Source organism: Gymnoscopelus braueri (assembly GCF_963280865.1).
Source record: "Gymnoscopelus braueri genome assembly, chromosome: 3".
Lineage (NCBI taxonomy): Eukaryota > Metazoa > Chordata > Actinopteri > Myctophiformes > Myctophidae > Gymnoscopelus > Gymnoscopelus braueri.
In genome coordinates, this window is record NC_137612.1 from 31,648,048 (window position 1) to 31,657,596 (window position 9,549).

Consider the following 9,549-nt stretch of genomic DNA (forward strand, 5'->3'; position numbering starts at 1 on the left):
CGCACACGCACACGCACACGCACACGTACACGCACACACACACTTACACAGAGGTCATACCATTTATTTCTTTCTTTCTTTCTTTCTGCAGCTAACACTGCCACCACCTTTTCTCCCACTCACTCCACTCCCCTCATACATCGCACACTTTCTCTGTCTCTCACCACTCTCTCTCTCTCTCTCTCTCTCTCTCTCTCTCTCTCTCTCTCTCTCTCTCTCTCTCTCTCTCTCTCTCGCTCTCTCTCTCTCTCCCTCTCTCCTGTTGAGTCTCACAAATTGGTGCTACATTCGTGTTTCGTCGTCATCGAGACCTTCACTTTCAGACCCAATCCCTCTGGTGTTATCTATCATCCTCTATTGGTCCATCCATCACCTAGCTGGGACACTATTGGTTCATTCATCACCTAGCCAACAGGGCCCTGCGGGTGCACATAGGCCTTATGAATGTATATATACACTGGCTCTTGGTCTCTGAGACTATGCACAGTCATTTTGTAGGTGTTGGTGTGGCAATGTTTTCCACCATGATGGATTTGGTTGTCTGTCTTTGTTTCTCATCTTGTTCCGACGACAACGGAATGGCTCCACTCCGGCTAATCACTGGTTGCTTGAAGCCCACCAACATAAAGAAACTGCACCTCCTCACTGGCATTGCCCCTGCTGATGATGTCAGCCAAGTAGAGATGACAAAAGCTTTTAGTGATGAACCGTGGAACCACCTCCTCCATGGACGTCAACCTCTGGCCCAAAGACTGAAGTCAAGGAGAAGCTTCCTCAGCCATGTCCAGGCCCTGGCAATATGTCTGGAAGAAACCAGACCCCAGCTATGGACTAAAAAGTTTGAGAGTGATCCTCCTCCTATTGACATGAGAATCCTCCCTTCTGAAGACTTCCCCCCTGGCTCAGAAACACCATGGGTCCAGTGGAAGATATTCAACTGCATGAGAACAGGAATGGGATGTTCAAAAGCTGCTATGGTCCGATGAATATAAAACTGGCCCTGCAACCGCTTGCCAATGAGATGAAGCAGACCATACCATGCAACGCTGCCATGTCTGCTCTCTGCTACCCAACCCATGCAGCTCAAAAGACCTTGCAGAGTTCAATAACAATGCAAAAGACTGTGGAAATAAATGGGAAACTGGTCACTTTAACCAACATGCTTCGAACGTGCGTGCGTGCGTGCGTGGGCGCTCACGTGTGCATGCACGTGTGTGTGATTCTGTCCCCGGAGCTAATCTTGCAAACTGCTGGAACAATGCCAGTAGGCCACAGATGTACCTATACAGATGTAAATTATTTCCACATAGTTTAATACTTTGGGAAATATTTTACTTTAATTTTATAATGGAAGTCAGGGCAGCTCTGATAGGGCTGAAACCTTGAGCAAATGTGGAGCCATACGTCATAGATAGATAACTGACATCACAGGCTGGCCACATGAAGTCTGAGTTCAACTTTTTAGCAAAGTCACAATGTTCCCATTGTGGATCCCAACATCCAAATGATTCGATTTCTTTTCGAATGCTTGTAGAAGCACCATTGCTATTATATCACTTTCCAAAATGGCCACTTTTCTCCTGTATTTCTAATGATTTCAACATTGTGTCACAGCAGTAGTGTTACCTCTCTGTATCTACAGTATGTTCTACTGTTGTACAACAACACGCAGTAGGAAATAGGCCTTCATTGGGCCATGCTCCCAGAGGCACACCTTAATGGTGAAGTACATTATAAAGCACTGAAAGTAATACACACAGGGGAGGGGAGAGAGAAACCAACTGTGAAAACCCTCGATAGACAAACACACACACAAACACGCACGCACGCACGAACACGCGCGTGCGCACACACACTCACTCACACACACACACACACACACACACACACACACACACACACACACACACACACACACACACACACACACACACACACATACACATAATCGACTAAGGAATTAAAGTTATAAAGAGTGGTTGACAAGGCCCATAAAAATGGTCACACCCAGGCCCATTGGGTCCAAAGTACCAAAACACACAGAAACATGCACATTATGTGTCTCTCTCTCACACACACACACACACACACACACACACACACACACACACACACACACACACACACACAATTAGCTGGTGTTGGAGACTCTTCATCACTCAGTCATGGTGGAATCAATAATGACATGACAGGTGTTCAGGCTTAACTATTTATTGACAAAAGCACTTTATGACCATTCGTACAGCATAGCTCCGGATCAAATTCGACCGGCTTGTTTAACAGCTCTTAAAGTAATAAAAAAAAAACATAAATCATTATTGTTTTCAACCAATGGTTAAAGGTAGGGTAAGTCATTTGCGTTGGTTAAAATAATTGTTAAGTAGCTCTATATTCTGATAGTACTCATTGCTATAGAGTGTTTGTTCAGTATTAAGAGTCTCCTTGTCTCTCCACCTCTTTATTAAACAGAAAATGCATTTTCGTTTCAGTTTCAGTTTCATGTCCAATTTTATCCAACCAGGACAGAGAACTCAATCAGGATACAGATTAAACAAGTGAAATTGGAAGTGATGACACTAAGAAATGAGCAGACAAAATTGGAACTGGAACACTATACAAATTAAGCTTAAAAATTGATACTTTCTCCTGATTGGCTGAGATTTTGACACCTACCGAAAAATGTATTTTCTGTTTATTGAAGAGCTGGAGACTCAGGGAGACATCTGTTACTGAAAAAACACTCTATAGCAATGATTACTATCAGAATACAGTATTTTAACCTTTTAATAAAATACTTTTTGTTTTAACCAAAAAATATCACTTACCCTACCTTTAACATCTCTCCAGTGAATATACAAAGAACAAGACACTGAAAATATATTCATATTTATTGTGAATACAAATTCAAAACGGAGACCATAATCTGTACATCTGTACATATACGGAAAATCAACATGCATAGTCCTCTGTGTGTGTGTGTGTGTGTGTGTGTGTGTGTGTGTGTGTGTGTGTGTGTGTGTGTGTGTGTGTGTGTGTGTGTGTGTGAGTGAGTGAGTGAGTGAGTGAGTGAGTGTGCGTGCACGCGCGCGTGCGTGCGTGCGTGTGCGTGCGTGTGTGTCCATTCAGGACATAGCCTTATCTCCAGCACCATACATTATACATTACACATACATAGTTCCATAGGATTTGGAGACCAATGAAATCACAACACACAAGTTTGTAGATCTGTTATCTTTATAAATCTAATTTATTAGACTGTGCAAAAATATAATATTGTGTGTGTAAGTATTGTACCTTACCACTGTACCACCGTGGTTCACACTTAATCAGTTCTTATGCGTAATTACTAGGGGTGTGCCGATATATCGTCCCGCGATATATCGCGATACGTTTTCGTGACGATATGTATCGTTTTGGAAGGAAAAAAAATCGTAAAAAAAAAAAAAAAAAAAAAACTTTTTTTTTTTTTTTTTTTTACTACAATAATAATAATCAGGCATGCAAACAGCCCCAAGGTGAAAAGGGTGACAACATGTTGTTTTTTTCGGGTCAGGTGTCACACTATTGCCCTATTTGGATTCAAAACGGCTATTGTTGCTGAAAAGCTACAAGTTTGCGTCTGAATAATGCAAAAACTGAATTTTTTGTTTGCATTTTTTCTCCCCCATATATTTTCATAATAAAAAAGTGCGTATCGTATCGAAATCGTATCGAAGTTGTGAGCCAAATATCGTATCGTATCGTTTGGTGAAATTAGTGTATCGGCACAACCCCTAGTAATTACTGTAGTTACTCTAATAGGATTTAGATGCAAAGTGAAGATGATCCAAAAGGTGGACTTGAAGCAGGGACTTTGTGGTTTTAGGACACCGCCTCATTTCAAACACCACAGAGACTTGGAAATTGTTTGTTCTTACTTAGCCTGGTTAGGATTTACATGTGAAAATGTTCAAAAGTGGATTCAAACCAACTGTTTATGAGACAGCGACTCATCTCCTGCACCACAGAGGCATGGAAGACGTTTGTGACAATTAAATAGCACCATAGAAAACGGTACGCACCATAGTAAGCACCATAGAAAACAAGTAAGCACCATAGTAAGCAACATAGAAAACGGTGAGCACCATCGTAAGCATCATGGAGAACAGTTAAGCACCATAATAAGCACCATATAAAAAGGTGTAACAAAGTTGAATAAAGCACTCAAATTCAATTAAAATGGTAAATCATGAGGTCTTCTCATCATCTGGGCCCGTGCAGCCTGACAGCGTGTCGCGAGTTCAAATTCCGATCCCGATGACCTTTTCTGCGTGTCACTCCCCATCTCTTTCTCCCCATTTCCTGTCTATATGCTTTAGCCTATACTATCAATAAAGGCAGAAAAAGTCCCAAAAAATAGCCATCTGAACTGAGTGTTCATGTGGTGCACCATGGACTTGGAGTTTGAATGCATGGTGTATCCAGGTTGGCTGGGCGCTCCAACTAAAACAATAGGCTCTGAGACTGTGCATAGCTGTAGTCTCAGGTTTTCAGAAGGTGGCATACCTTCATAATGATTTCATAATTACTAATTTGGAAGAAAAATAAAAAACAGAGGGAAAGAATAAAACACAAGATGTGCCTGTGGCCTATACAGTGTCTGGCGTGGAACCATTACACTGCTTGAATCTTTCCTTTATATTGCCTTGTAACACTTGTGGATGTTGTTCAGTGACCACCGACAGCTGCTGGTTCCAACTGAGGCCCATTCTCACTGAAGACATCAACTGAGGCCCATTCTTACTGAAGACACACACACACACACACACACACACACACACACACACACACACACACACACACACACACACACACACACACACACACACACACACACACACACACACACACACACACACACACACACACACAGTCACACACACATGCATGCACACACATGCACGCACGCATGCGCACGCACGCACGCACACGCACACACACGCACACGCACACGCACACGCACACACATGCTCCCACTTGGCCAATTGAATTGGATCTTTTTCAGGTGGCGTAATGGTTGAGACAGCGGATATTCAGCGTTTGTGGCTGCATGACGTGCTGCTGAGCAGAGGACTGGTGACTGGAGCCCAGGCTGTGGTGAAGTGTAGAACACCATGTGCCTGCCAGTGGCCATGTGTGATGGTTGCACACACACACACACACACACACACACACACACACACACACACACACACACACACACACACACACACACACACACACACACACACACACACACACACACACACACACACGCACGCCCACGCACACACACACACACACACACACTCTCACTCTCACACACACACACACACACACACACACACACACACACACACACACACACACACAGTAAGAAAGTAATGACACAGAGGAAGGGAAGCCAGTTGACTGAGGCGCACAGTTGCATTCCTTTGGTTGTGTGCGCGTGCTGAGAACAAACACATTGACTCACACACACACACACACACACACACACACACACACACACACACACACACACACACACACACACACACACACACACACACACACACACACACACACACACACACACACACACACACACACACACACACACACACACACGTGCACGCACACACTCCCTTGCACGCACGCACGCACGCACGCATGGTCGCACAAACGCACGCTCGCACGCACGCACGCACACCACACACACACACACACACACACACACACACACACGCATACATACATCCATGTGCACATGTATGTACACAGTGTGTACAGGGAAATGAAGCAGCCTAGTAATAAAACATATGATTCCAACTGTATGTGTCTGCTGTTGGTGTCTGTGGAGACAACAGTCTTAGCCTCTGACAGATGGAATGTAGATCATTCTCTGTCCCTTCTCTGGTCTATGCACAGCATGACAGACAGACACAAATTCTAAACAGACGCAGTACAGTGCACAATAGATGCAATACAATGTCAATAGATGGTCATACTGGAGCTTGAATGTTGGTATTTTGTGTCAGCAGAAATTCATCTTTCTCACACTTGAGTTCAGCAGGGAATCTCAGACCATGTTTATTCTTGCAGATCACATTATGGAGCCTTGGATTATTATCTGAGATACCTGTCACTGCCAAATGTCCCTCTGGACTGACACACTGCAGCTCAACTGCCACGTAAAATAAAATGAAAAATGTTTTTTTTTTATGGGATGGCGTGAATATCAATCATAGAATTAGTATCGTGCGATATCGGCTTTAGTGCTAGTCGAGCTGACGCAGGAAATCAGCGGCGGATGTCGGCGGGAATACAGAGCGCGTCTGTTCAGCGTCGTGTAACGTTAGTTCATGGTGAGTGAATGTGATGGCATGTCTATTCCTATAGACGGGGCCATATATCAGCCCGTGACCACACAGCCTCCAGTGGTGCCGAACAGGAGCACGGACGGGGCACAGCTGAGAGCTCGGTGCCAATGTTAACAAGGGCCTCCCTGCATGCCACCTACCCACCCGGGGCGTTGCACCTGTCCCTGTGTGTGTGTGTGTGTGTGTGTGTGTGTGTGTGTGTGTGTGTGTGTGTGTGTGTGTGTGTGTGTGTGTGTGTGTGTGTGTGTGTGTGTGTGTGTGTGTGTGTGTGTGTGTGTGTGTGAACATGCGTGTGTTAGCATGTAACCACAAAAAGACATGTGGTACTCCCACATTCCTTCCACCCCACTCATGAAGCACGCAGACCCCCCCCCCCCCCCTCCCGAGCCACCAGCTGGGGTCCTTGGAGAGAGAGAGAGAGAGAGAGAGAGAGAGAGAGAGAGAGAGAGAGAGAGAGAGAGAGAGAGGGGGGGGGGGGGCTGCAGGAGGTAGTGGATAGGTGTAGGAGGTTGGCTGCATACTAACATGAATAGTTAATAAAAGCCGTGCTTCCATGTTTTATGTCCACTATCTGTTTATCTGGGCGTAGGTTCAATGCGTTGATAGAAGGTAAACTGTTCTTCAGATGAGGTTTTAAGAGGGGAAGCTTTTATCTGTGGAGGGGCGGGGGGAGCACAAAGCTAGCATGTGGGGGACCGTAGATCTGAGAGAGGGGGCCTTGCACCATTCCAAACATAAGTTTGAGACCATAAAAATATAACATCAATAAAAATAATGTTTGAACTTTGCCTCGCTTGTCTGAGAAGGTAATGAAAACAGAACATAAAGCAACCTCACGGCCTGGCATTCATGAAAGTCGTCGTATGCTGTTGTTGGTGTCTTCTGTGCTACAGTATACGCATTTTATGTACTCATTTGAAGTCGCCGGGCCATTCCAATTCCATTCCAAGGTCATCGGCTTAATCGTACCATTCATTTCTGTAACACTCCTGAACTCCGCTCCACTCCTAAAAGCCCTCACACCTCCGTAACCTTGCAGCCCCTCCACAAAACTATCCACGGCCTTGAGATATTATCCTTGATAAAAACATACATATCCATGACCGCAGGACAGCGATCGCTTCGCTTCAGAAACAAACGCCCCCCCTTGGTCCTGACACTCGCTGAGTCCTGTCCGCCGACACTCTCCCATAGAGGGGCTAGGGATCACATAGCACATGCCCAGGACTCTATGTCAAATTCCACATGGTTGAGCTACCTGGCTGGGACTATTATTGGCCCACATGCCTGACGCGGCTGGAGGAGCAGAGGGCCAGCGGGGCGGCAGAGAACAGGGACAAAGAGCAACTGTGGAGCTGATTAGAAAGGTGCTAGAGACAGACCGGACGACTGGCAGCTCACTAACCGGGGTCAGGCAGGTCCTCGGTCAATATCATCCGGAGAGAGAGAGGGAGAGAGAGAGAGAGAGAGAGAGAGAGAGAAGGGAGAGAGAGCAGGGAGACTTAGGTTTTACAAGAAAACAGTCTTTGTGGGAAATCTATGTAATACTTCACAGAGAGACCAAGCTGTACAGTAGCTTTAACCACTTAAATCCTTTACAATTAATTGACCAGGTTCGCCCAGGGGTCTATACTTGGTCCGCTACATTTTTTCCCCCACTTCACCAAATCTCTGCTGAAAATAACTGATCTACAAGCTCATAACAAGCTCAAGAACGTTCCCCTATTTTGACATGCCCAGAATAGGGAAGGTAGTGTTCATGTGGTTGTAGAGTTGGACTTTGTAACACTATGTCTGCCTGAGTTTCTAGATGCAGAGAATAGCATTATGTGTTTGTTTCAAGAGCTAATCTCAAAAGCCTTTTTCATTTACTTGACACACGCACGCACGCACGCACGCACGCACGCACGCACGCACGCACGCACGCACGCACGCACGCACGCACGCACGCACGCACGCACACACACACACACACACACACACACACACACACACACACACACACACACACACACACACACACACACACACACACACAACACACACACACACACACACACACACACACACACACACACACACACACACACACACACACACACACACACACACACACACAGAGAGAGAGAGAGAGAGAGAGAGAGAGAGAGAGAGAGAGAGAGAGAGAGAGATCCATGTTAGGAGGTCCACTTAGAGATGATCTAGCATGGAAGGCGCATGAGATAATGAAGGAAAGATATGTATAAACATGATCCATAATAACCACACATTACACACACACACACACACACAGAGACTGTTGTGCTTTGAGTAAATGTTCAACAGTGTGAGGCCATCGCACTTCCACATGGCAGCCTCTTCTCACAAGAGAGAACACTCACATAACGGTAACCTCCTCCTCGACTCTCACCCCCCTGACCAACGATCTAGGCGAGTGAGGTGGATCAAGTACTGATGCAGAGCAGTGGGAGAGAGAGCGAGAGAGAGAGAGAGAGGGGGGAGAGAGAGAGAGAGGGCGAGAGAGGAGCAATTCAATGCCTTCCAATGACCAAGCACAACAGATGTTGGACTGTGGACGTCTGGCGTTCGGCTGTACCGGGGTGTGAAATGACGGGATCTCAACTAGAAGCAGTACTTGATTTTTTTTTTTTTTTTGTAACCCTATTTTTTACACCCAGTGCCAATTGTCTATGTAATCCTGGGCACTACCTTCCCTCTGCCAACCTAGGGAGGCCAGGGCCGAGCTCATGCCTCCTTCAATGCATGAGAGCCAACTGACCTTCTTGTCACCTGACAGGGGAGAGTTTCCCTGGTTGGACGTAGCGCGTGGAAGGAACACGTTATTCCAACCAGAAACAGTACTTTATTTAGACCAAGCTCTCGTCTCCTCCTGGCCTTCCTCTCTCTGCCTTCCTCCTTTCCTCTCCTCTACCTCGTATTTGATGGACCCATCAGAAAAGATGAGGCAGACAGCATGCGCGTGTGCATTTGAGCCCTGCTGATAATGATGTGTATTTGACATGATAATGTGCCTGGGTGGTGTTTCTCTCTGATGCTATGGCTTTGGCTCGTTGCATGTTCTATGATCACAGGGTTGTATCAGTCGTTTGGTTATTTTTAGGGGTAAGGGAATTTAATTTATACCAAATGTATTTAACTGCAGTGAACC